This window comes from Sturnira hondurensis, unplaced genomic scaffold (assembly GCF_014824575.4).
Source record: "Sturnira hondurensis isolate 20B ecotype Veracruz unplaced genomic scaffold, ASM1482457v3 Scaffold0020080, whole genome shotgun sequence".
Taxonomy (NCBI): Eukaryota; Metazoa; Chordata; class Mammalia; order Chiroptera; family Phyllostomidae; genus Sturnira; species Sturnira hondurensis.
In genome coordinates, this window is record NW_028092711.1 from 2,370,875 (window position 1) to 2,398,515 (window position 27,641).

Genomic DNA, 27,641 nt, shown 5'->3' on the forward strand with positions numbered 1-27,641 from the left:
GAGTTAGTGTTTAATGGGTACAGAGTTTCAGTTCTACAAGGTAAGAGTGTGGGGATGGATGTTGGCCATCACAACAATATTGAATGTGTTTAATACCATGATGTGTACACTTCAAAACAGTTAAGATGGTGATTTTTGCGTGTATTTTATCACAATGAAAAAGTTGGGAAAAAATAACTTAAAGGTCAGCCTCCAAATAAGATACATACTTTCTGCCTCAGGTTGTAGTGAGTTCCTGACTCCTGAGTTTGTTGTTGAAAACAACAAACACTTACTGTGTTTTTCACAATGTAAGTTAATAAGGGATTTTTCACATATGAATTTGAGTAACAACAAAATATGTATTTTCTACAACAGTTTCTTCCTGACAGAGAAGTATAGTGACTTTGGAAGAACATGCTGACCAAAGAAGAAACAACTCTTTAATATACTTTGGATATAGGAAATCTCTGGAGTTATATAAGAAAGCAAGTTTTTACACCAATAGCAAAATATCAGGAACAGAAATCAGGGGAAAAAATCCCATTTGCTATAACAACAAGAAAAATAAAGTACCTAGGAAGAAACCTAACCAAGAAGGTAAAAGACCTGTGCTCAGAAAACTACACACTGAAGAAAGAAATTAAGGAAGACACAAATAGATGGAAGCAGATACCATGTTCATGGATTGTAAAAATTAACATCATCAAAATGTCTATATTACCCAAAGCAATTTATAGATTCAATGCAATCCGTGTTAAAATACCAAGGACATATTTCACAGATATAGAACAAACCTTCCAAAAATTTATATGGAACCATAAATGATCCTGAATAGCTGCAGCAATTTTGAGGAAGAAGAACAAAGTAGGAGGGATCACCATACCTGGTATCAAACTATATTACAAGGCCACTATAATCAAAACAGCGTGGTACTGGCATAAGTTAGACACATGGACCAATGGAACACAATAGAGAGCCCAGAAATAAACTCCAGTTTCTATGGTCAATTAATATTCAGCAAAGGGGGCAAAAGCATAAAATGGAGTAAAAATAGCCTCTTTAACAGATGGCGTTGGGAGATTGGACAGCTACATGCCAAAAAAAATGAAACTCGACCACCAACTTACAGCATACACAAAAATAAACTCAAGGTCAAATATTTTTAATGAAGGAGATTCCTTCTTCTATTCTTTCTAACCAAAGTATCACATTAGTCCCACAGAATATATCAAAATCATTCTTCTTTATATGTTCTTCCTGGTGGAATTTAGGCTGGGAACCACTATAAACTCTGCTTTTTAATTTTATTATTTTTTATAAATGATAATTATGTTCAGCTACTAACTCACAAGTATTAAAACCCTAGAAAATGACAATATTAATTATTGGATCATGACTAATAATGTGCTAGGTTTAAAACCATGTATTAAAACCATGTAGAGTGTTAAAAATGAACATTTGAGATGTGCAACATGTTTTTAAATATATACTTTTGGAACCAGGCACATTTACCTTGAAAAGAACTTTGAGACACTGACATGATCGTAAGCAGTTTACAGCTTTTTCCATTACAACCTTTTTCAGAAACTTCTATCTTGGACATAACCTCTCTTTGAGTATATGTGGGTTTGCTAAGTGTTACTGTTTTTGGAAAATCAATGAACAAAACTGATGGGCTACATCTGAGTGAATTTAATTGCACACCATTGTACACATCCAAGTGAAACTTTGCAGTGTGCTTTTTTTCTTCTTTTGTATAGCCTAGAGATAGGCAAGGATCTCAGTGAACTCAGTCCAAATGAATGATTCAGTAGAACACATGGAAGCCCTCTGTGCCGTTGTCTTCCCAGCACATGAGGAGCATCGCAGGGAGGTGGTTGTGTTTTGCTTTGAACCTCAAACGGATGTGTCTCTGGTTGTGTAATCTTGCCTTTTTGGAGAGGAAAGATAATTTTCCAGAAAGTTTTGAACCAGTGATTTATACTCAGGGGACTTTTCTATACCTTGCCTTTTTACACATGTTTGTTGAAACACTTTATTCCAAAGTAGGTGTTATTTCCATTCGTTGATGGAAAAGTGGGTAGGAAGAGGTTGCTGAGGACCAGCCAACATGGAGTGTTTTTCCCTGCACCGAGTCCTTTGCTGCCTTCTTTCTAGTAAGTTGGCATTTGATCTTTAGAAAGGCCCTCTGAAGTAAGGGGTCTAATTGCCTCTATTTTACAGACCAGGAGACCTGGGCTTTGAAAGGTTAAGTTACTCAAGGCCATGTAGTGAAGGCATGGAAGCAGGATTTGAATGTCCCGCAGCCTTCAGAATGCCTAAGAGTATCCATGAGGAAATCATTTTAGTCTCAATATTGTATCCCAACTTCAGCCTGCCTGGATTTTTCAGAGAGTTGCTCACCTCTGTTTTCTGTAGCCTCAGAAAAATAGCTTTGGCCTGGGCTCATTCTGTCCCTCCTACACAACCCAAGTCAACACTGCTGGTGGGTCTCAGATCAGACAAGACCTACAGAACTGGAATATCTTAGAATCCCTGGTTTGTTGAGAAAGCTCCATGAAGTGTCACCTCCTGGGCTAAATCCTAGGGACTAAGATAACCGGACAGGGGTTAATGGTTTATCAGGGAGACAGAGCCATAACTGGTCCTTATATCTGGGCTGATGTGTTCATGGAGATGAGTGAGGCATGACAGCATGAAGGGGAGGAAATGGTGAAAGCATGAAGGAGTCAAGGGAAAGCATCTAAAAGTAGGGGTTGTTGGAGCAAGGCTGCAGATGAGGGGGCTGAAGTCTCCAGACACACATCAAGAGGTGTAGGGTATTTCAGACAGTGGACATTACGTGCACAGTGTGAAAGCAAGAAAAACGAGGCCCCATGAGCATGTTCTGCAGTCATTCAGAATTGCTACGCACAGCGTGTGGGGAGAGTGGTAGAAGAGCTGTATATTGACCGGGAACTGGCCGGCGTGGCGTTTGATCCTGTAGAGGGTGGAAAGCCACCAAAGGAGTGTAAAGATTGTAAAGATTGTAAGCATGGGGCAGGGGGCAGTAGGAGGGCATAGTCATTACTAGATAAGAGATCAGTTTTGCTGCCCTGTGGAAGGTTGAAAGGCTGAGCATTGGAAGACAAATTATGAGATGTTGGCAATGATTCAGGTATCACATTAGGGCGAAATACGAGGAATAGAATATGGTTGAATTCTTAGTTCAGTAAACTTGCCGACACCGGGTCCCCCTGCCTTATGAGGCAGTCTATTCAAATGTGACATTGTTCAGTGCCGGAATGCTCCTATCGTGAGCCATATGTGCCTCCCTGTAACTGCACCACTCAGAATGACGTCTCTTCCTCCAAATGAGTCCACCCCACCCCCACCCCCACCCCACCCCCCACCCCCGCTCCCAGGTGCTTCCTTAGTTGATTTAAATATTCCCAGGTTCCCTNACTTGCCGACACCGGGTCCCCCTGCCTTATGAGGCAGTCTATTCAAATGTGACATTGTTCAGTGCCGGAATGCTCCTATCGTGAGCCATATGTGCCTCCCTGTAACTGCACCACTCAGAATGACGTCTCTTCCTCCAAATGAGTTCACCCCCCGCTCCCAGGTGCTTCCTTAGTTGATTTAAATATTCCCAGGTTCCCTTTTTACCTGCCCTTGCCTTCGTTTGTCAGGTGCTGAGAATACTCAGCACTTTTCCATCCTGACTAGTGTAGTAGATACAGCGTAATTCCCAGCCCATGCATCATCTTAGAGATTTAGTTGTGGGAGGAAGGACAACACTACAGAGGATTTGTGCACCTAAGCTGGGCTTTAGAAGGGAGTTTAAAATGAGTACCTCCGCACACACTCGAACGTGACCTATACCCCTACACTGGCTAGCCAATTTGGACAGAGTAGTGCTTGTGTGTATTTGTATTGAATTTGAGCCTTCTCTTGGTTCAGCCTGTAATTTCACTGATGTTTATGCCATAGTTTAGGGTTGCCTGACAAACTCAAACTCGTAGGTCTTTTTTCAGACTAATTAATTAGTTTATACCTTCTACCGCGGGAGTGCATTCCTTACATTTCTTGGATGATGAACTTTGTAAGGTCAAGAGCTCTTTCTTATTTAATCTTGGTGGCATTTTCCATCTGGTGTAGGGACCAACACATGGTAGTCCCTCAGGAAATATTTGTTGAATGAATGAATTTGGTTTTTTTTCACTTATATTTTACAGTAATGCTATAAAATTGTTTGGTTTTCTCATATTTAGAACTACAATTCTATTATATAACATTTTAGCCATTTTAAAACTTGAATGAGCTATGTCTATGATAAGCCTGTCTCATATCTTTATTTATGTGATAAGTATAGTCATTAGACTAGGACAAAGCCTACTGGCGCATCAGAGGTGCTTCCCAATTAATACATCAAATGTTTTCACAAATAGTTTTAGAGTTGATTTTAAATTTACTTATTGTAAGTGTATTACTCAGTGAATTTCATAAGTATACACGATAATGCGAGCACTACTACCTCTTTACAGTGAATCTCTTCCCCCACATCCTCACCCTTGGCAACAATTGATCTGCTTTCTCTTGATACAGTTGCGCCTTCTCAAAAGTTTCATGTAAGTGGAATTACACATACAGTCTTTTGTGTTCCCTTCTTTCCCATAGTATGTTTTTGAGATTTACTTATGTTGTATGCATCAGTAATTCTTTTCTTTTCATTACAAAGTAGTATTCCCTTATGTGGTATAGTATGATTTGTTTATCCATTCAGCAGTTGGTGGGCATTTGAGTTCTTTCGAGTTATGGGCTCTTATGAATAAGGCTACTAGGAGCATTCTCGTGCAAGTCTTCGTGTGGAATGTATCTTTCACTTTCTCTTCGGTAAATGCATAGGAGTGGAATTGCTGGGCAATATGGTGAGTGTGTGTATGGAAACTGCCAAATTATTTGTCAGAGTGCCTGTAACATTTTGAATTGTCCACCAGCATTCTATAAGAATCCCAGTTGCTCCATTACCTTGTAAACACTTGACATTTTTGTCTTTTTAAAAAACATAATCTTTATTATATTTTTTCCATTGCCATTTAGTCCCCTTATACCCCCACCCCCAGCAATCCCCACACTGTTGTCCATGTCTGTGAGTCCTTTCTCCTTTTTGCTCAATCCCTCCACCTCCTAACCCCTGCTTAACTAGATATTTTTGCCATTTTAAATGTAGTCATTCTAGTGAGCGTATAGTGGTGTCGTATTAAGGTATAATTTTGCATTTCCCTACTGACCACGTTATGTTGAGGATCTCTTCTTGTGCTTACTTGGCATTTGTTCATTTTCTTTGTTGAAAGGATGTTTAAAGCTTGTCTTTTTTATTTTAATGGGGTTGTTTGGCACTGAATTTTAATACCATTAATCAGTTTCTGTAAGGAAATATAAGGCAGGTATTTTTGTTGCTCACACACTTTCAAGAGTGGAATTTCTTTCAAAGGTATTTTTGTTTCCTATGCCACATTCTTTTGCTCCTTTGGGTATATGTAGTGTGGTTCTTCTGTCATCTGTTGCTCTATTTTAATTTATCGTACCTTTGCTTCCCAAACGTATACTCTTCACTAAATCTGTCAGCCTATTCTCTGGGAAAACCCCATGTGAATTTACTTACTACTTGCCTAAACACACATTGGTCACTTGCAAACTTTGATTTAGTTCAATGAAAGCCTCCTTAATTATCTCAGTCATCCCAGTACAGTAGGCAAGGACATCACTGCACATTTGTTGGTTCCCTTGCACCTAGCACTATACAGTGTAAGTAACCGGGAGTCAACAGATGCCTGTTCGTGGCAGTAAGCTGCTGACCTAGGTGACTTAACCACTAAGCGTTCTTGAATGACTCCACAGCTTTAGAGAGTAAGAGTTCTGTCTGAACTGATGGATCTAATAGAATATTATCTTGAAATTCTTACTTTAAAAACTGCTTATCTAAGCTTTGACCATAGAATATCTACATTGTGCTTGATAGCTATCTATGAAATCTACTTGAAACTGCATTGTAGCAAAGCTATGATTATGATTTGACTGTGAATAAGAAAGGGAAATTCTATTTTGAGGATAGATGTATCTAGGTTAGACAGCCTGAAAGTATTTCAAATTTCATTTCAGATTTTTATGGACATTTATTGTTTAATCTGGCTTTGTCAGGGGAGTAAAAGGCAGAGTGTGTTCTTGGACATTAATAGTGTTTTGTATTAACATAAAATTGAGTTAACTCATTGAGTGATGTTTATGTGATGCAGGATAATAGACGTGTAGCAAAATAGATGAAATTATAGCTCTTAATGGGTTATTTATGGAAATTATAAATTGATTATAATTTAATGCAGCACTGAATTGGCGCCTAGGAAGTCAGAGATTTAACAACAGTTTTGTTGTGTGAGTGACTTTGGAGAAGTCACTTGGCCACTCTGAGCTTTCGTTTTCCATGCTATGAAATGAGTCAATTGGAGCAGGTGACCATTCAATCCCTTATTTTCAAGAATAGGTGCTATGACAAGAGAGAATAGGTGCTATGAGTTATTTTTATTAGGATGATTTTGGTGTTATATGGCAACTTGGAAGACGAGTCTCGTCCTGAAGTCCTTCATCTGTGGCATCATTGCCCATCTTTGTAATTATGTGACCCTGCCGGCTCTGCAGCATTAGAGTCGGAGTTCAGCTCCGTTATTTGCTCTCTTCAAACCGTGAGAAGGAAAAGGCAAAAATAATGATAAATATGAAGAGGGATTTTTGATACAATTTTAGGACAAAACACAAAATATTGGCTACAAAGAAGTAAAGTATAAAACATTTTTTATTTTTATTATGGGTCATGATCAATTTAAATTGGGCCCAAAGATATTTTTATTAAAATTTCTCTAACATCCTATCAAATACACACACACACACACACACACACATATATATATGACTTTACTCGTTTGAAGTCCTAGATCCCATACATTTCAACAAATAAAATAAAATCTTAAATTGCCACAAACTTGTCAAAAGGGCCATAAACTTGGAGTTTATATTTCGCTGAATTTTAATATTAATTTTGCTTTTGCTCTTGTTGAACATGGCTGGGTAATGGAGCAGGGAATGTAGGTAGATTAATTTGAACATTTTAAATGTGAAAGCGGGAAGTATCATTCCACTTGTTATTTAAATTGACATTTTCAGGCTTTCTTTTATTTTTTTAAGCTAAACAAAATCTAGACCAAGATTTGCAGGCTTATTAATAATCTTCTGCCAAATCATTCATTACACATCACTCCAGAAAGAGACTGTGGTTGGGAAGCTGGCATCGACCCTAATGAAGTGCTCTTCACCGGCATCTGTTGAAGTCCCGAGTGCCTCCTTAAAATATTCTACTGTTGATTACTTGTATATCCATGCAAAATAGAGAGTAAATCTCAATAAAAAAGATATCTACTATAGTCAGAGCATTTTCGTTCCCCATCTGTGAGCCCCCACTTTTACATAAACAAAGGTGGACGCCAAAAGCATACCCCACTTTTATATAAACAAAGGTAGACCCCGAAAGCAAACGCTAATGAAGAAGATGGTCAAGCTTTCCACTGTTATTTTGTTGGACTTGTCAGGTGTATGGATTATAATCATTTTATAATTCATTCACATATCTCCCAATACATACGTACTGGAAGATACTTCGGTAAAAAAGCGTTTAGGTATCAGACAGCCCCTAGGGACATGACTTTCTTCAAAAAGCCTCAGTTTTTTTCCACCTTTGGAAAATACAGTCCTGTAATTTCTGGGTCTGAGTATGTCCCCAGTTCACACTGATTGTTTGAAGTGAAATACTGTGTAGTCAAAGTCTGGGGCTGCGCTGCCTCCAAGGTCTGTCCTTCCTCAGGGAGAGAGAGGCCCCCACGCAAATGGACATGTGTTTGTGAGCTCATGTCGGAACTGCGTGTGGGGGACAGGATAAAATGTTGCTTTGTAATATTTGACTCCCTTGCAAACATGAACAAAGTTTCTGAAATATAAGATATGTTTTCCTCCCCAATTTGCAGGAGCTTGTGAGAAGCCTACATCATTTCCTGCAGGATTTTGTGAGCAAGTGGCGCTGGGTATCTTGTGTTGGGCATGGTGCAAAGCCACGCGGGGGCCCCCAGGCTAATGGCACTACACAGGGCGGGGGCCTCCAGGCTAATGGCACTGCACAGGATTCTTTCGTTTGTTTCCCACCGGAGGCACGAACACAGCCTATCCTCCAGTTTCCTCTTTTTCTAGAATCAATTTAGAGTTTGCTGGAGCAGCTACGTTAGAAAGAGGATTTGAACCCAATCATTTTCCAGGTATATGAGGAAATGTACCGTGTTTGCTCTTTTGGTAAAAATTTTAATGATACTTTAAACAGTAATCGCTTTCATTCTCCAGAGTAATTTGTCTTCTGTCTCCTTTTCTTTTAGAAATCCCCAGTTGGATATCTAGAGCACCTGTCCTCGTCATCCTGAGCCTTGGATTGGAAGTTAGCAACACTTTCTAAGGCCTGAGAGGGAAATAAAAGGTAATTACGTGTGAAAAATATACTATTAAATTCATGTATAACTCTGATGATCATAAATACAGCCTTTTATTTGCTGAGCAGAAATTAGGCGTCCCCTTCTGCCCCTTCTTCTCCTGCCTTCATTCTGCCCACTTTTCTCTGTCAGCTTTTTCTTCTCTCCTCTTCCCCTCTTTTCTCCTTTCCCTCCCCTCCTTCCTTCCATGTATCCATTCACAGCCATTTGTGGAGTTTGTCCCCCAGCACTGGTCACTGCCTGGGGCACACACACTTTATCACATTCTCTTACGCACTGGCAGAAAGGAAGAGATTTGCAGAAATCAGCTCTGGAACTGGCTGCCTGCCCACCCATCCACTGTGTTTGCTGGTCTGGCGGAGGCTGGTCTCAGCTCCTTCTCCTTCCTTACTGTTTCACTATCTCCTTGCTCTCGGCCCTCTTCAAAGTGGCCTGGGTGTTGGCAGGTAGTAGCTTTTTGTGTGAATTCTGTGGACATGTGGGCTCCCCAGTTTGGACTGTTAGAATCAGATGCCCTCACGGGGATAATAAGTGAGACAGGACCAGTATACTGGCTCCTGACCTGTGAATTTATTCAATATTCTCACTGTGATATGAGATCCGGTATATTTTTTCCTATCAATATCATAATACATATGTTGCAAAACAATTAAATGTTATGGATATGTAACATAGAATGTGCCTGTTGACATTAAAGTCACTCCCCAGAGGCAACACATATTAACTATTTTCCTGTCTGTGCATATACTAATGTTAATAAAGAAGTCCAATCTCTAAAAAGCGCCTTAACCAAACGGGGGGAAAATAAGTGGGGTAAAGGTGGCTTTGCAATTTCTGCTAAATATTGTACCTTATTTCTTTCTCATTCTCCTTGGCCTTTGCTAACTGAAAGGGCAATTTCCGTGAGGTGGGAACCGTTGGCATTCTCGTGTGCTGGGTTCAGTTTGCCGGTGTTTTGCAGTCACATGGTCAAAGAGTGGCTGTGCACCTGCCACTGCATTAAGAATGCATCCGTCATCCAGTATTCCATAGAGCACCTGGACTCCGGGGTTGCCCGGTCAAGGCGAGCGCCTTTGCCCTGGGTGTTGTATGGGAGTGAAGACCCTCTCCTTGATGTGCTGCTTCTGCAGTGCACACTCCAGCATGGCTCTCAAGACGTTAGTTTCATTTCTTCACAGTGTTTCTGTCTGTCCTGAAGTTGGCAATTGTTAGTTGGTTGATAGCTAGCACCGTTGTCTTCCTCCTAACTGGACAAGCACCTTACCGTGGCTCCTGCCTCAGCTCCCTGCTGCCTTTTCCTTTAGCCTCAGAGTCGACCCCCTGCCCCGCTTCGTGCTCCCCACTGTATCCAAATACAATTTGCCGTGATTCCTACAGTCCTACAGCCCTTATGCCATGCCCCCCCCCCAGTTGTTTACCTCACAAACTGTCTGTTCCCTCACTCTGTCGGCTGCTGAGGTGGGTGCTTGGCTTGTTCGGCTTAGGAACAGAGAGCTTCGTGTGGCCAGGCACATGGTGGGCCATACATAGGACCTAAGCAGCTGATGACCATTGAAGGGACATGGGGCATCTGTCCAGACCAAGACTCTTTATCCTGGAATGCCTTGTGCTCCGGTCAGCTAGAAACCTTGGCCTTTGGGTCACATGCTCCTGGGACCATTGAGCTGTGCCAGCTCTTAGGCAGGACTTCAGTTCCCTTTTTGTAAGTTTCTTCAGAGACACTAGGGTCCATATTTATGAGTTATCTTATGAACCGAGGGGTGTAGTTCTGGCCATATCAGTCTGGCCCCCTTCGTGTATGCTGCTGTAGCTGTTCTCATAAGTGGGGCAGAGGTCAGGCCTGGAGACCCAGACTCCTTGGGGACGGTGGGAAAAAATGTGGCTTTGACATTGGAGGACTTGGGTCAGTATCAGGACTCTGCCACATATAACGCATGTGACCTTGGGATAGCTGCTTGCACTGCATTTCTCAGTTTCCTCATCCATCAAAGCAGGGTAATAATGGCACCCACATGGTAGGACTACTGTGCGCATTAAGTGGGTTCGTCACTGCGTGCACTGGCAGAGTGGAAACGCTTGATACATGTGAGCAGCCGTTGGCTACAGAATGGAGATAACAACATTTACTTCGCATGGTATGTAAACGTTAAAAGAGGTGGTGTATATGAAATACCCCGTGCAGGGCACGCAGTGTCCTCCACACATGACAGGCAGCCCTCCACGATAATGGTGAAATAACCACAGCATTATCAGCAAGGGTGTTCTGACCGTGACCCTGAATACAGGCGAATGTCAAACAGGACTAGCCAAGAGTGGTGGCAAGTTTGGCTTGTCAACCAAACAGTACTATTTATTGACAACTTATGCTATTTGAAATCTCATCATTAGTTCATTAAATCATTTATTTCTACACTTTAGTCACAGAAATGAATTCCTAAAAGCATTGATTATGACTGACTGAGTGCGTAGAGAGTTATGTAGTCCTATAGTTCTTTCATTGTTATTAGTGCTCACTTTTTAAATATAAAGCACAGTGTTTTCTTGGCTTGTTATGAAATTTTTAAGCTAACTTAAGAATAAGGATAATTAGATCTTGAATAACACCAGGACCCATTCGCCTACATGAACCATTAGCCTGTGTAATTACAACATGTACACAGATACGTGTTATTATTTTGGTCTCAGCCTTTCCATCATCGTTCTGAACTGTGAAGTATACTGAAGTATTATCTGCCATGCTATTTGGCTGTTCCAACACTATAAAAGGGCATGGAAACTGAAGTTTATTAACATTTGGTTCTACTATATCTGAATTCAATGAGGCTTATAGAGAAACTTTGATGTTCTTTTTTCTATACTCTGGACCCAAAGCACATCTGAATCATCGATGCTTTGGAGACTCTCTTATCATTGGCTTTACACATTTGTTTTCTGTACACTTGAGACAAATGACTTTACTTGGCTTAAGAATGCCTTTTAAAGAAAAGAGCGTATAATTGAAGGGACTGTGAGTCACCTTAGAAAGTGAATGTTTTTGAGCCCTTCTGGAAATCGAGCACCCACGTGTGCTCGATTTGAGCCCTTCTTATCTTTGCACCCATGTCTGGCCTTGGGAACACTCAGTGAAGATGGAAACTAAATTGAAAACGCAGCAGGGGAATTGGAGAACTGAGTATGCCTTTGTTAGAATGCTGAGAATATGATGATGTTTCAAACGTGCCTTTAGGAGTACTGTAACACAGTTTAAACTGTAAATAAAGACATTTCAGTGGGAGCGATATTTTGTGTGTATTTGAATGCAGTTCTTTCCTCAGTTTAGGATGCTGATGGCATGGAGTCCGTCTCTTCCTGCCTCTGCCCTGCCTCCTCACTCCCTCCTTTCCTGTCTACCTTCCCTCCTCCCTGCTACAGTCTCGCCTCCTTTTGAGATGGACTTTGAGCGACGTGCTGTCTGTCCCTGCTCTCACAGCATTCCTGTGCAGTGGCCTGAACTACTTTAAAGGAGGTCCTTATGTGAACTCAGACAATGGCAGTAACTAGCGTTGAGCAGTAATGCCACTTCCCCTGCCCTTTCTGCTGTTGTGACTTGCATTGTAGTAGACTCCTCTCCATATAGTCCACACCCCAAAGAGGGAGTTGCAGCCCCTCTGTTGGAGTTTGCAGTGGTACATCTCTGCTATTGACATGTACCTACTGCTTCAATGGTTTTGTCAATATCCTTTGCTACATCTTTTCTCAGCTCATTTGAGGTAAAAGCATTCTGCCTCTATTACCATCACCATATTCTGGCAGAGAACAGCACTCTGGTTGCATCTCACAGGAAGACCCAAGCTCTGGCAGCTTTGGTGTCCTCTTCTCTGCCAGTGCTCATTGGTCGTGGTCGAAATCTAGCACTCCAACGCCTCACCCGCTTAGTGTTCTTCTTGACAGCAGACATTTCCCTCTTTTCATTGATTGATTTCGTGAAATTCTCATAACTTAAAAAAAAGTTGACTTTGTCACGTGATTGTAACAGGTTATAGTTTGTCTTGAGATTAGACAAGTGAAAATAAGAATGCACTTCTTCTCAAAATTGGTAGAAGTGCCAAGTGACAGCTCCTGAAAACCGTGCGGTGTAGTTGTTGCCCTGAATGGGATAAATTAGTGCTCCCTTCTCCTCCCACTCCCTGCCCAGAAGTGACAGGGAGAGGAGATTTAGTGCGATTTAGACTCTCATCGAGTTTGCCTCACTTGATTTTGGTGTTGATCTGACCTAAGTACCGGGCAAGAGCAAACTGCTGAAGCAGGTATATATTTTAATATGTAGTTACATATAACCCTTCAAATCCTAAGAATTTGGATTTATCTCATCCAACTCACAAATGTTTTTTTAATTTATGTAATATAAACTTAGATTTTTCTAAACTGAGTTTCCTAATTGATGTCAAGTCCGTTATTTATTTATTTATTTATTTATTTATTATTTTTATTTACCGTGTTTTATTGTTGAAGGAGAAAAGCAGCTGATGCTATGTTTTGGTTTTTCAGGTGTTATTGAGACCATTAAGTTATCAATAGATCTTTCATGTATTAATGACATTTAGGTGCAAGTAAATATTAAAATTTTTTTCAACTTAGTCTAATAATCCCAGGCTCTGATTAACCTTCTACAAGCCTGTACTACAGTAAATTAATTCTAATTATTACATCTGATTTTTTTAAAAAATTCACCCCATTTCAGGTTTTTGTACACAAATGTGTCATTTGGCTGGTCTTCTCTAAAAGGAAATTTGTTTCTTTTATTGACTTAAAATGTTAGTAATTTGTCACATACTTCAGTTATGAAGATGAATTTGTGTTTTCTAAGAAATATTATTTATAATCTTTAACAATTTTTAGTAGCATCTCTTTTCAGTGACAACGTTCTTGACTATGTGTTCTGACTTCTAAGTTAATTAGAATTGGAAGACAGTCGTTTCTTCTCTCTCTCTCTCTCTCTCTCTCTGTCTCTCTTGTTGTTGTTCAGGGTGCCCAAGCCTCCTCCTCCTGTTTTCCTTTTCTCTCTCCACCCACTGCGGTTAGCGTTTCATCTCAGAGGCCGTTCTGTCTTTGCTCTCTGCCACCTGTGCAGATAGGCGTCATCCACTGTGACACAGGCAGGAGCTGTCTGGCTTTGAAATGCAGGATGAATGGGACTAAATGAATTCTAAATTGTTCTGACCTAGTAACTCTCCCAATTTCTGTTTCTTAATCTTCCAAAGGAGGATAACTACCTATTGAAAAGCGTGTCATCTTTGTCTGCCCGAATGATTGCTAATGACATATAAATGTCCTGGAGCCTCTTTTCACTTAAATTTTGAATCTAATCAGGTGTTAGTCACTCTGGATCGGGTGGCAGAGTGGCCATGAGTCCTCATCAACCCTGGGAACGATGTCAGTGACTGTTCTGTCTGCTCAGAACGGTGGCGTCTTTTGTGTGTGAAATCATGGAGTGTCTAAGACAGAAATGTAGCAGATTTAACTTGGACTCCCTGATTTTACAGAGGAGAAATCTGAGACCATCTTACAGTTGCCTTCATTTAATACATTTGTGAGAATGTAGCAAAGATATCTTTATCTATTGCTATTCTTCATATAGGCTTTCTTCATGTAATCACAATGTTTATGGAAAGTAACTAGTGCATTAAATCACATTAGAAGTGATCAGCCTTCAATACCCACTGGACTAAGGCACAGATTTGCTTCGTCTGAGACCTGTAGGAGCACAGCTGGCATTCAGGAGTTTCCTAAGTGTCCACGTGATTGCATTTGCTCATCTAATAGTTCACTCGACAGACGTGCCCTGGACATTCTCAGTACCTTCTGAAAAGATGAGGCTCCTGCCTTGGAGAACTACGCTGTTAGAGTTTACAAAAAGGCAGCCCCCGCATGTCCTTCTGAGGTAATTCTGCCCTGTTGCCCTCAGTGCCTGGGATTAAGTTACAGAGAACCTGACTCTGAACCTGCCAGGGCCCCATCCCACTGGCCCTGCTTTGGGACAGAGGACAATCCCTGAGTCATCCTCACTCTGAGAGTGTGGAGGGACTGGCTCTCTGTGAGAGCCTCCAGTGTGGGTCATCTTAAAATTGCAAAGAGGTTAGGTCCGCCTTAATTTGACTTGAAGAATGAATGCATTTCCCTCAAAGTGAGTGTACTGTGTTCTTTGCTGGTTGACAGAGGGGGCGGGGCAACCCTGAAGTACCACAGGCAGTGTGCCAGGGAGCAAGGGGGCCATGTTCACCAGCTCCATTTTCCTTCTGTTCCCTGTCAAACTTCTAACCATCCATGCAGAGTCTTATTAGCATGGGATCGCCCTGCATTTACATAATCTCCAAATGTTATTCCTTAGTCCCCTCATCACACAGTTTTTTAAATAGTAATTTATCAAGTCATCACTATCTACTAGGCTGTGTTCAGAGTCAGGCAAGTCCATTGGATGGTGGGACAGGCGATGGGAATTCAGAGCTGAACTCCTGGCTGCCTTCCGACAGAGGATTGAGTCCCCGTGAGAGAAGTCAGCCTCCCGTCTGAAGGTCACATCTTCTCTGACTGACCATACCTGCCTTAGCACTCCTTGGGTGAGCCCCTTACTTTTTTTTTTCCTGAAAAACATTTACCTTTCAATTGGGGCATGAATTATTTTGACCCCAAAGCATCCTGTCTACGTTCTGTGACAATTCATTTATTGAAGCAGAGTAATTTATTTACTGAACAGAACAAAGCAAAGCAAAAGCAGCTTGATTTTCTCTAAGCATTTCATTTTACCACGTCTGAAGTAGTGCTCATGAAGAAAAACTGAGGTATAAACACATGGAGACCCAGGAGTTCTTGGGTGGTCTCCTCCTAGGCCAGGGACCATTGTTTCTTAATGTTCAGTTTTAATGAACCCTAAAATTTTCACTTATATTTTTCTTTCTCCACTATCCTTATTTCAGCAACCTGGTTGGCATGTGAAGGTCAAATAAATTTTAGTGACAAGTTCTTGTGTGTGTGTGTGCATGTGTGTGTTTTAAGCAAGGCTTTAGAAATGGGAAAATCTTGATTGCTAAGGCACATCACAGTCACGTAAACACTTGAATAAGTACTAATTGGAAATATCCATCTGGCAAGAACTAGGACCCCCCCTTTTAATCTAAAACATGATCATGTTTACCACTCTTTTATTCTACACTTTTACCCAAACTTAAAATGTCCTATCATGATTATGTATTTTCATACACATATTTTGTGTGTTGAATATATTGTGATTATGTACATCACTTAAATGTATTTTTGGTGGTTCCCCTCATGTAACTGGTGGTAACACTTCAGCCAACATGTTAGCAAACATTCTTTCATTTTGATTTGTTTCTGCTTCTTTGGGGGAAGATGCAGCCAGAGGGGATCACAGCAGGTGCACCGTAACGTGGTGAATCTTGATGCCAGGTAGGGAAAGTGAGCACGCTACCATGGATGGTGAAATTCACTCACCGTAGCGATCGCCAACTGTCACAAACACGTAGCAGCAAGGTTTTGTGCTCTAGTGATTGGCGAGGAACGGCTTCAGGTCAACGATGCCTCCTGATGTGAACCATCTGGTGAGTGAGGACTTCCCATGAACAAGTGTGTGTATCACCTCTCCCTCAGTGTCAGCTACAGGGCTCGGTAATCCTGGAGGGAATTTCTGCTTTGCATCAGGAAGAAGCACCAAGAATTGCAATTACTTCCTAGCACTCAGGTCTTTTCGTATGAAATAAACAGGAGTCTAGCTTCAGTTCCAAGTACGAGTTGGCTTCAGATAAGCTGTATAAACTCTCCAAGCTTTAGTTTCCTCTTGTTTGCCATGAAGAGGAATAGATTCTGATTTTCCTGCTTCCATAAGCCATATAATTTTTGTTCAACTGGTATAATCAAGCAGTAAGTTAGGACAAGTGACATTGGACCAAAAATATGGTTATTCTTTCCTTTTAGAAACTGTAGTCTGTAGTTGATCCAGGATCTTATGCTAGTTGCATTTATGATGAAGACGTTTTACAATCACAGATATTAATTGATTTAAAAGTAGAACATAATGCATTTTCATTAAGCTGTTGAGAGACAAAGTTTGGGTGCTTTCTCCTGATTTTCTGGCTGACTTCAACAGCAATGAGAACTCTGTGTGAAACATTAATGTCATTCAGACAGGATGTTGTGTGACCCATTTGGTTTTTGGCTGCTTTTTATGCAGATTGTTTTACACAGTGTATCTATTCCTGCTTTATTCAGATTTCTGGTTTACCTGGATTTTTTGCAATACAAATTTTAATTTTACCCCATAGGATCTCCTCATCTCATTTCTTGAGGTGGGGAACAAGTTAGGCGATGCTAACACAGCCCCTGGAGAGCCATGAAAGGGCTCCTTGGACTATTTTTGTTCAACTGGCTAATGCATGCACCCCGAGTGCCCGGGTTTGATGGGGCAGGGCTGTGCTTTTCTCATACACAAGATACAGGTGCAAGTGAAGAACATGTTTCCATGTGTTTTGTGTTTCGTTATCTAAAAGCCACATCGTGTTTGTCAATGCCAGTCATCAAATCTCCCCTTGCTGGATTCTTGTATAAGAATTGGAAAATACAAAAGGCATCTGCTTGTTAACATGCCAGGACTTCTTCTGACTTCTAGCTGTCCCACCTCACAGTTTGGAAACAGGCCTTGTTGCTTTCAGCCTGAGACTTTGCATGACACATTCGTCCTCGTAACACATGCTTCTCCCTCAGGGCACCGGGAGCTGACACTGTTTGCACCGAAATGGATGAGATGATTTTCCAAGGTGCAAGTGGAATGCACCAGGGGTTGGCTGATATTTAAAGAGCATGAATGAAAGCAACAGATACCTCACCAGAGCACGACCCAAGAGCTTTTTGACAATGATTCTTTCCTGGAATTTGAAGCCCCTATCAATGGCTATTTTGTGTCAACTAGAGTTGTTTGTCCATGGGATATGTCCCTCCCCGTGAGGAGAGACTGCTAGTAAATGTCAGCCCAGAGGCTGGCCGCACACGGTTTTGAGTGCCATGTGCATCAGCCCAGGTGGATCCTTAGGGACAACCTGTGTCAACAGTCAAAGTACTCAGACACAGGAGAGTTTGGTTTTCAGACGTGTTATTTCAAGTCTCGGGTTTTTACCTTTATCAGAAAGTTGCATTGTAAAGGAGTATGACCTAATGAAAAGTTTCTTGTAAGTCAAGAACTTCCATTTTCATTCTGAAATGAATCACGAATTCTTAAAACTGTGAGAAACTGAATCTCTTTCAGCCTCGATTTCCTTCCCAATCATACTAATCCCAAATCTGAAGACTCCCCGGTGTTTACTATTACAGGCACTCCTCCAGCTACTTGACAAGCATTACTTCATGTAATCCTTGTAACAGCTCTGGGGCAGGGCCAGCTACTATCCTCAGTTTATAGAAGAAGAAACTGAAGCATAGAGAGGTGGAAAAACCTGTCTAGGGTCACACTAATTAGTCGTATATAGGATTTGAACCCAATGACACTGGTTCTAGAATGCCATTCTCTTAACTCCGAAAAACTTCTATCAGGTTACCTGATTCCTTTGTATTTGGTTTGATCATGTGAGTGTACAGTTACCCTGTTGAGGAAGCTGTGTGAACCGGGGAATGTGACTACCGTTTCCCCGGAACACGTTGGGTGTCCTGCATGAAACACCTTGTCTGTGCTATTTGAGCCTTACTTTCTGTAGCGCTATGGGTTCATACCCATAATTCCAAATGCCCAGAGTCCCCAGGTACCACTCACCTGAACTGCTGCGGGGACGATGACGTGTCCAGGGTTGTGGCACGCAGACTGCACAATCGTGTGCGCAGCCCTTCATAAGCTGGCGAACGGCCTTATTTAGAAAACTTTCGTGAACATGTAGAAAATCAATATATTGTATCTGTGATAATATTTCGCGCTTTCTTTATAAGTTCACCGTAGTGCATCAGAGCTACCTTTCACCAACTTCATATGTCAGAAATGTTCATTTGAAAGCAGCAGATGCCAGGTAAATACAGAAGCTATTAGGGTTGTAACAGAGGAATGAAAAGAAGCACATACCTGAACCGATTTCTAATTTGGATGGACATTAGTGGGCCAGACTGTGGATATTTCAATTACAAAATAATCAGCTTGGCAATTTTGCAAATTATGGACGTCACCCAATAAGATAAAAGACAGTTTTAAATATTTCAGCTGCCATTGAGCTCCAAGCCAACAAAACTCACCCATACAGTGGATCCGAGGGGCTCCTGGATACGCTTTATTTAAATACCAGTTGTAGTTAAATCAGGCAGCGCTTGGAAGGTCTCATGAGTCAAGGGCAAAGTACTTCGTGGACGAATTGAAACAAATCGCTCAAACCGCTTTGCAATTTAAATACATTCAGTGTTTAAATAGGTTATGTAGCATTTATACTACTTAGTTTTAAGAAATAATGAGTTAATTGGCTAAAATAAAAGGCTCTTTTTAAAGCAACTTTAATTATTTAGAAGTGAAGCTTACTAGTCTGTTGAAGAGTTATTTTTAAAAATTCATGAAGCAAAATTAATTGGGATCTGATGGTAGGTCGGTGTGATGTAGGTCTGTGCCGTTGGGGACAGATGTCGCCACTTGTGTGATGGGAGGCGGATGAGCCCTGGGTCTGCATGGTGCACAGCTCTGAGCACATTAGAATTGCCTTCTCTTAACTGCTCAGAGCAGTGGTTGCACAGCGGTGGCCCCTGTCCCTGCCAGCGTAGTCACACCCTCCCTGGCTGCCCTGTCACTCTTCAGCCCCAAGGTTGACCAGTAGAGCTTGCAGTGAGCTCCACAAGGACAGGGAGTTGGGTCTGCCAGGCGACCGCTCCACCCCCAAGGCCTGGAGCAGGGTGTGAGTCCTAGCGACTGAGTGCTCTGTGGTCACTAAGGAATGGACTGAACTTCTTCCTGCTCTGACTGCGCATCCTTCGCCCTCGAGAGGCATAGGCCTTGCATGCTTCCATGAACTGCTTTACTTTACGTGGCACCTGTAATGCATCAGGCCCATTTTACGCCGTGTCACTCTGCCCCTCAGCCTGAAGTCCAGCTGATGGGTGTGTCCATTAGTTGATGACAACCCTTCAAGTTTTATCTATGGAGCAAAATTCCATGGCCATCTGTGCGAACCACTGCAGTATGGGGCACAAACCAAGGCATATTTTCATCACATGAAACTAAAGCAAAGTAGATGGCAATACCAAAAGGCAGGCATTCTTTTAAAGAGAATTTTTTCCTTTCAACTAAGAGCACTTTATTAACATGAGAGAAATAAAATGTGATACTCATTGAGCATGTTGACCAAGTTAGTATTATCAGGTTACCTATAACCTGAATTTTTATATTTTATGCAGTTAATGGTCAGAAGAAATCCTCACTATATATTAATACATAACTATAGACTTTCAAGTAAAATCTTAACTCAGTTTTCTAGGACTTCTAGATTCTCAGAAATCATTTGTACATTTTATGACAATTCTAAAGGGTGAAATTCTTTGAGGAAACTGAGACACAGAGAGGTTATAGGAGCCCAGGAATTAACTATCAGATAGAAACTGAAGCGTTGTAATTCTGTGTATTGTGTTCTTTCTGTCGTAATACAGGGTCCAGCAGAAGGAAGGCCTGCTTGAATGTGGTCGGTAGGGTCATAATATGGGTGTAAAAATGTACAGTTTTAACTTGAACATTCCACCTAAAATGTCACGTGATGTACTTGACTGTGATATTATGTTGCAGAATAACATGCTTATGATTCTGTAATAAAAAAGGGGTGTTGTTTGTGCCAGACCCTGTATGTGTACTGAGATTCCTCATTAAGCACATAGTCCCATTAACAAATCCGAGATAACCAGAATGTCTCAGTACAACTAGCCTATATAATCTCTTCCTTACTGGTTCATCCTTGAGCATCCCCATAGAGCAGTTTTAGTGAGAAGGAAATCCATGTGTACATCTTACCCTAAATGAATGTACACGTACAGACATGTGTTTGCAACATTTCTTAACCTTTAGCATGTATCACTTGCTCACATTCACTTTTGTACCAAAAGTGATTGACGCCAAGGTAGGCATCCATTAGTTGTGTAGTTTAAAATACTTTGTCTGCGGCCATACTCTATCTAGGACGCACCATTGTGCCAAATGATGTTTGGGGTTGGAGAGGCTCCTGATTCATTGCATGGATCACGGTCCAGCTGAATATGTAGCACTTGGTGGTGTTACAAATGCTGGAGAGAATTTGCCTTAAATATATATAGTGTTATATATATATATATATGACGGATGTGCACACTTCTGTCCAGAAAGTATCCAGCCATGCAATATGAAAAATAGAGGTATTTATTGAAGAAGATACAAGAAACATTGTACATAGGACAATGACACCTCAGTCCCCTTCAGAGTAGGCACCTTGGGACCTCACACAGTTCTCCCAGTCTCCATCAGCTACCCCATTGTATTTTCCTGAATCTCATCCATGGTCTGAAATCCCTTCCCTTTCAAAGGTGATTTTAGTTTGGGGAAAAGCCAGAAGTCACAGGACATCAAATCTGATCTGTAGAGGGGCTGAGTCACCTGGGTGATGTGATGTTTCACCAACAAACTCTGCATGAAACATGATGCGTGAATGGATGGTGAAGCTGCCAGTCACCAGTTGCCCATAGCTGTGGCCTTCTGAATCATCTGAATAGTTCAAGCTTAACACAAAATTTGTTGCAGACTCATTGCTCTACTTGCTCATTCATTTTGAATGTGGAGGCCACAGAGCACACATGCTCACTCAGTGCCGTCTGCCACAGTGAAGTCATCATTGTTCACTCATTCGCATTCCAGTCCTCTCTCGTTGGCTCCCAGGTTACATCCATGTTGTGCAAACCATCCTCATTATATTATTTCTAGAGCTGATATTGACAACCATAATATTAACACACTTGCAAAGCAGAAGAGAAGCGGGATGGAAGTTACGAAGGGAAAATATTGGTGGTGGTAGGGAGGGTTTTCAATCTATACTGAAATGGTATTCCAGGAGTGAATCTAATTAGATTCACTAAGGAAAGGAAACTCAGTAGATTTATATCTTATTAAAACAGTGAAGACTATACAAAACAGTGATACACCCTTGGCTCTTTGGAAGAAGTGACATGAGCCATCTGTAGGATTTTTAACAGTGAAATAATTCTTATGCCTTAATCCATGAGTCCTAGCCTATGTGTTAAGTAGTCAAGCATGGGTATCATGGCCATGTTTGGGGAGGGTGACTGTAGTGAGGTTTGAGGACTAGGAGTGTGTTCCTAAACTGTAGCTATATCTGGGGTGTCCCTGGAAGCTGCCGCTTTTGTTTCCTCCTCCCCAGAGGACAGGAGGCAACTCTGGTGCCTCCCTTTAAGTGCCGTCGTCCCAGGAGGTCGCCAGGCCTGGGCTGTTGGTCCTGACCACGGGGGGCAGAGCAGTTGACCAGGCACCAGAGACCTCATGAGGTTATAATTTATTGTTGCCTTCTTTTCCTTTCTCTCTCTTTCTTTGTAAACTGATATTAATCCAGCAACGATACTTAGTAAATGTTTGAAGAACTAATTTCCTACCAAACAGTAATAGAAGGATTCTGTCTTGGTACAGTGCCTACTTGTTTTGGTAAGTGATTGCTCTCTGGTAAAATTTGAGAGGCTATTCAATGTGTATAATGATTACTGAGATTTTAGTGTTTTTAAAAATAGCTTCGTCATGTAGGCAGTTAGTATGCCTGGCAACCAATTTGAGTTTTGGGGAAAAAATTTTTAATGTCAAAATAGGACTTAATTTAAACTTTAGCTTCTTTCTTTTAACTCTTCTTTCAACTTCTCCAGAATGTTTATTAGCTTAAAAAGCTTAATGGATTCACATTCTCTAGTATGTGTATGTGCTGTTGAAATTTAGTGTTGCTCTTAAATACTTGCTTAATAATCCTTAAACCCAGCCTGAAATCTAGAGTGCTTAAGTGTAGTTTATTACTATAAAGCCAGGCAGCCGTGAAGTATTTAGCAAACAGTATTCTGCAGTATTTTTTCCTCTAACTTGGTCCCTTTCAGGGGCACCTGCAATTCTTTTCAGAAAAATTATCCGCAGTCATGGTGGGAGCTGTTTTGGTGTGGTGAACGCTTTTAATTTAAGAGGAATGTTAACATCGATCTCACTGTTGTTCTTCTTTCTCATCTTGCTGAGCTTTGACTCCCCCACCCCCACAGTGGACTCTTGCCTTCCTTGCCTCCCCACCTCACGTCCTTGTGTTCTGCTGTCTTGTCTGTTATCATCCTTGTCCTCCCATTTCCCTCTGCACTCCCTTGGCTCTCTCTCTTTTCTGTACTTTCTCTAGGATCTTGATCCTGATTTATGAATCAGGGACACTTTCATTCCTTTTTCCCTGACCTCAGGACCTTGTGACTTGCTGCTCTATTTTCTCTTGTCCTCCTAGGTCGGGGTCTCTCATCTCCCCTTCCTATCCCTCTTGTCGATCCACTTCCTATGACCTAACTCTCCACATCCACTAGATCTCGGGCTCAACCCTTTGGTCATCCTTCACCTGGGAACCTCAGCCTCACACCTGGTGCCAGCTGTGCTTCACCATTGATTATTTCAACATCTATGCCACTTGCCAGGTCCACGTAACTGATTTTCCACATGGAACTCAATTCACAGTGTCACAAACAGACCTCCTGATGTTTCTTCTATACCAGCCTCTCTCCTGGCCTTTCTCCTAGAGTCCCACTGAGCATCCACTGCTAAGGAACCACCTTTGGAAAGCCTTGGAGCATCAGCTAAAGTCCTGGGTATTCACTTATGCAGTATTTTTGTTCTTTGACTCTCTCATAGTTGCCCTTTCCTTTCATTCCTGTGTTCCAAGTCCTCATGTTCTTTTCTCAGAGAGTATTGCTAAAGCCACCTGTGGCTGGGTACTCTGTCCCTTAAGTATTCCTTTTTCAGATCACCCTGAATATTGCCCGTACATGAATCTCAATAAAACGCTACCTTCATGCCACCTTTATTCTTAAAATCCTTTTACTGACTCCCAGGGTGTGAGAGTAAAAGGTGCAGATGTGGTGGGCTGGGCACTCACCTGCTTCCACAGTGGAATTTGAATTACCTTTCCAGCCCTTGCTGTTCTCCTTGGAACCCCTCTCCTCAACTAGGTTGGTCTACTCGAGATATTGGATGCTTTCTGAAAACCCTGTTCTTTTGCTCACAGAGTTACTTCAAATCCCCAACCCCCTTTTCTTCGCTTAACCAAGTAATGGTGAGACATGTGCGAAAGGGTAACGAGCATAGCGTATGTATGTCACTTTAATCCTCTCCACAGCCCTGTAATGTTGTTACTGTGCTGTGATGATTCCTGTATTGATGTTCTCCGGGTACCTGCTTCATGACGTCCTATGAGGAATTAAATGAGCCGATTCCTAACAAGCATGTAGAGCCACTCTAGTAGATAGTCTGCCTGGTCTTTAGACTTTTTGTTTCTATGTAGCAATAAATAGTTACTTTTTAGTTAATGAGTGAAAGTAGAATTTGGTATTCGTGAACTGAAAAGACCTCGTTACTGAGTAAAATGAGTGTTCCATGTGGCATTCCTGAGCCCCTTGTGTACCGCCAAGCAGCCCCGCAGCTGGGAGACCCTGTCACCAGGTGGGATGCCTGCTTTTGGGACGGAGCGTGTCAGCAGGGCATCATCTGTTGGTGGAATTCCGCTGCTGCCTGCCTGGTGTTCCACCACATGTTTGCAGAATGGTTGTTGCTGTACAGAGTGTGCGCACATTCTGCAGCTCCCCTGTCCTCTTTGTAAAGTGGACTGTGTTGGCAAAAAAGAAGACTCATCTCATGCTGCCTTTAAAGGCAGAACTCTAACTTAAATGTATGGCATTGTTTTAAGATCTCACTTTCAAATGATCACTGAGGATCATTTTTATTGTTTTATTTTAATGTTGGTAAAAAAACCTCTATAACGTAAAATTTACTGTCTTAATAATTTCTTAGTGTAAAGTTCTCAGTGGAGAGCTTTTTTATTATTGTTTCATATTATTGCTTTTTAATTTTTTGTGTGTTTATTAGCCACATCTCTCCAGCTGATAAGTAAACTACTTAGGGGCTGGGGTCATGTCTTGTCTGTTTCAGTCACTGCATTCAGTCACTGCATTCACCGTTATGTGCTAATTGTTCCTGAGTACTGTGTTTTGTATCTCTGACTTCATCTAGCACACACCAAATGTTAAACATTTGATGTCGGAGTTCAGGAAATTTTTATTAGGAATAATTTTTAGTGGTGGAATTTGTAAACAGCTTGTGTGAGGAGTCATGGTTGTTTTTGTTTTTTTTTAAATAAATGCCAAAGAAGATAAGTTTTCGTAGGGGAATTTTCTCACTTAAAAACCATTGTAGAGTGATGGGGATTAAGAATTTCATTCCCTCCCAGCTGCCCTTAATTAGGTTAGATGTTTCTGGTATGAATACTGTGTGTGTGAGAGAGAGAGAGAGAGAGAGAAGTGAACTATGGCACTGAGTGTTTTCTGTTTATCATTCTTGGGGTGACACCCCAAGAATGCAGTTACTGCCATTTTACAGTGCTGGGTCAGAAATGAAAGGTTCGGTGTTTGATTTAGGTTTCAGGTTCTCATATACTCTGTTCTGTTTCTGGGAGTCACTCTGGTTTTAATATGCCTTTCGAATTTGGAGAGTTTTTGGAAGTTAGTGAACAAAATAAAGCTCAAAATTTTATTGTACTCAGACTATTATATTAGAGACATTCAAACTTAATTGTGATAGACTAAGACTGTCAACTGCCTTTCATATTTTAAAAAACTAAGGGTATAAGCACATCATGGGAAACTAGTTTTCTTTAATGAAAGAATGTAGTTGGTCATAGTCCTTAGGGACACAATAAATATCAGAATAAATATCAGAACTGCCCTTAATTAGGTTAGATGTTTCTGTTTGACTCATAATAGTCTTGGATGGATGGGTGGATGGATGGATGAAGATAAACACTTTCTTAACTGTTCACCGTCATCACACCACACAGTATATAATTCCTAGCCTACAACTGCATCTTATTCAATACCCTTATCCCTAATACTGTACTGATTGAAATGGCTTGTTTTGATTCTTCACTGGCTTGTTTCTCTCAATAGGGCTATGGGTGGCTGGAAATCGGGGACTGACTTATGTTTCTATGCTTTTAGTGCCTAGCAGAGAGCCTAGCACGGGGTAGACATGAAATAAAGGTCTATGAGCTTATAAAAGCAAAATGAAATGCAGAGTATGTATATTTTAGCAATTAATGTTTGCTCTCAAGAAAAGCAGTGGGCAAACATCCTCTAATATTTCCTTTTTCTTGTGAGAATATGTGCATGGCATGTTTTCCTTAGCATTCCCTGGAACCGCCCAACAAGCCCATGCACAGGATACTGTACGCAGTAGATAGTCAATGACTATTTTGATGAATAACAGATGAACACTTTTCTGAACACATGCCACAGAAACCTGAATAAATTATAGTGTTGATGTTAGCTAATGTTAACATCCATATCATGGAAAGGCCGATTCCTCTTTTTTGCATTTCTGAGAAGTAATGCTTTCACACGATGATCTTCAGAAGAGCCTCCGTCATTGAAGGTTTTCGTGTTCTGCCCGTTCCCAGATTTCCTGATTTTGTAGAAAGGGCAGCGGTTTCCTCGGAGGCCGTGTTTTTCCACTCTTTGGTTGCACTTTCATGCCCCCAAGGACAGTTGATAATGCCCTGAGTCCTTTTAGGATAATGTTGATTTTCTGTGAATAGATTGAGGCTAGGCTTAGATGAAAGCATTTTAGCTTTCTATTGATGGATAACAAGTTTCTATAAAAATTCTACAGCCACGTCTTAGCTCATAGTTTTGGAGGTCACGAGTTTGTCAGGGTTCAGCTGGGTTCTCTGCTCAGGGTCTCACACTCAGGGTGTTGACCAGACTTTGGATCTCAGCTGAGCTTTGGGGAAAAATTTATTTCTAAGCTTATTGAGGTGTACGGGCAGGACTGAGGTCCCTGTTTCCTGGCAGTGGGCCCAGGACTGACATCAGTTTCTAGATGTTTCTAGGAGTCATCAGCTCCTTGCCCTGGGCCTTCCCCCAATGCCCCCCCGCCCTCCCCACTTCCCCCCACCCCCACATTAGCTTTCTCACAATATAACAGCAGGATCCCTCATCAGATTCCCCGCTCTTCTTATCTCTTTGGTTTTTCTTCTGTGACTAGCCAGAGAACACTGTCTGCTTTTAAAGGCTTCGGAAGATTAGGCTAGGCCCATCAGGATAATCTCCTTAATTTAAGGTTAATGTGCCTTAAAATCACTGGAGTAAAGTCAATTATATTTACTGTGCTGGGATTAGGCAGGGTGTGCACACCAAGGGGCTGGGAATTCCTGGGGCCCTGTTAGAATTCCGCTTCCACAGAAAGTTCGGTTAAGGTGCTCTGGAAATGCCACATTTACTTCCATGCCTATAGTGCTTTTACTTGGAGAAGCCGAAGACCATGTTTTATGGACTTTCTTAACCACACTGTATTTCCAAGGGAAAGAAAAGCAGTCTGTTCTTCCTATAAAGAGATGCTTTTATAGTCAGTAGGGCTGAGGGTTTGATATTTGTGGTGTTCATTCATTGATCTGTATTCTTTTCAGCCAGTCACCTTGGGGTCTGGCCAGATGAGGACTGGAATCAACATGAAAATGTTGATTGCAAGTGCACTCTTGCAATTAACATGAAAACCAAACTGATCCGAGTAAAGGGCTTAATTCAGGTTAGGAACATAACAGGCTAGGCCATAAGGAGAACTGTGAACTTGACAAACTAGGCCATGGAGAGCTGCCCTGAGTTCATGACCTGAGCAGTGACTTGCCAGAATCACTGTTTTTGGCAGATTAACCTGGAAACTGTATATATTGTTAGAAGGGAAGCCAGAAGCAGAGACCAGCCAGGAATTCAGAGGTGAATTCTCCTTTATCAGTGGCAAGGGAGATTTAGAAATTAATTGTGTTCCTCCAATGATATGAATTGTGA

The 27,641-nt window shown here is 41.5% G+C and overlaps 1 protein-coding gene across 1 annotated transcript in view; it reads left to right on the forward strand.

The window, feature by feature from the left end:
• FAM110B (family with sequence similarity 110 member B) overlaps positions 1-27,641 on the forward strand; it is a 149,112-nt gene that overhangs the window by 23,356 nt on the left and 98,115 nt on the right. Inside the window, exon 2 of the mRNA XM_037028569.1 lies at positions 8,436-8,533. The gene's annotated coding sequence lies outside the window, so the exon portion shown is untranslated. The remainder of the gene's footprint in view (positions 1-8,435; positions 8,534-27,641) is intronic.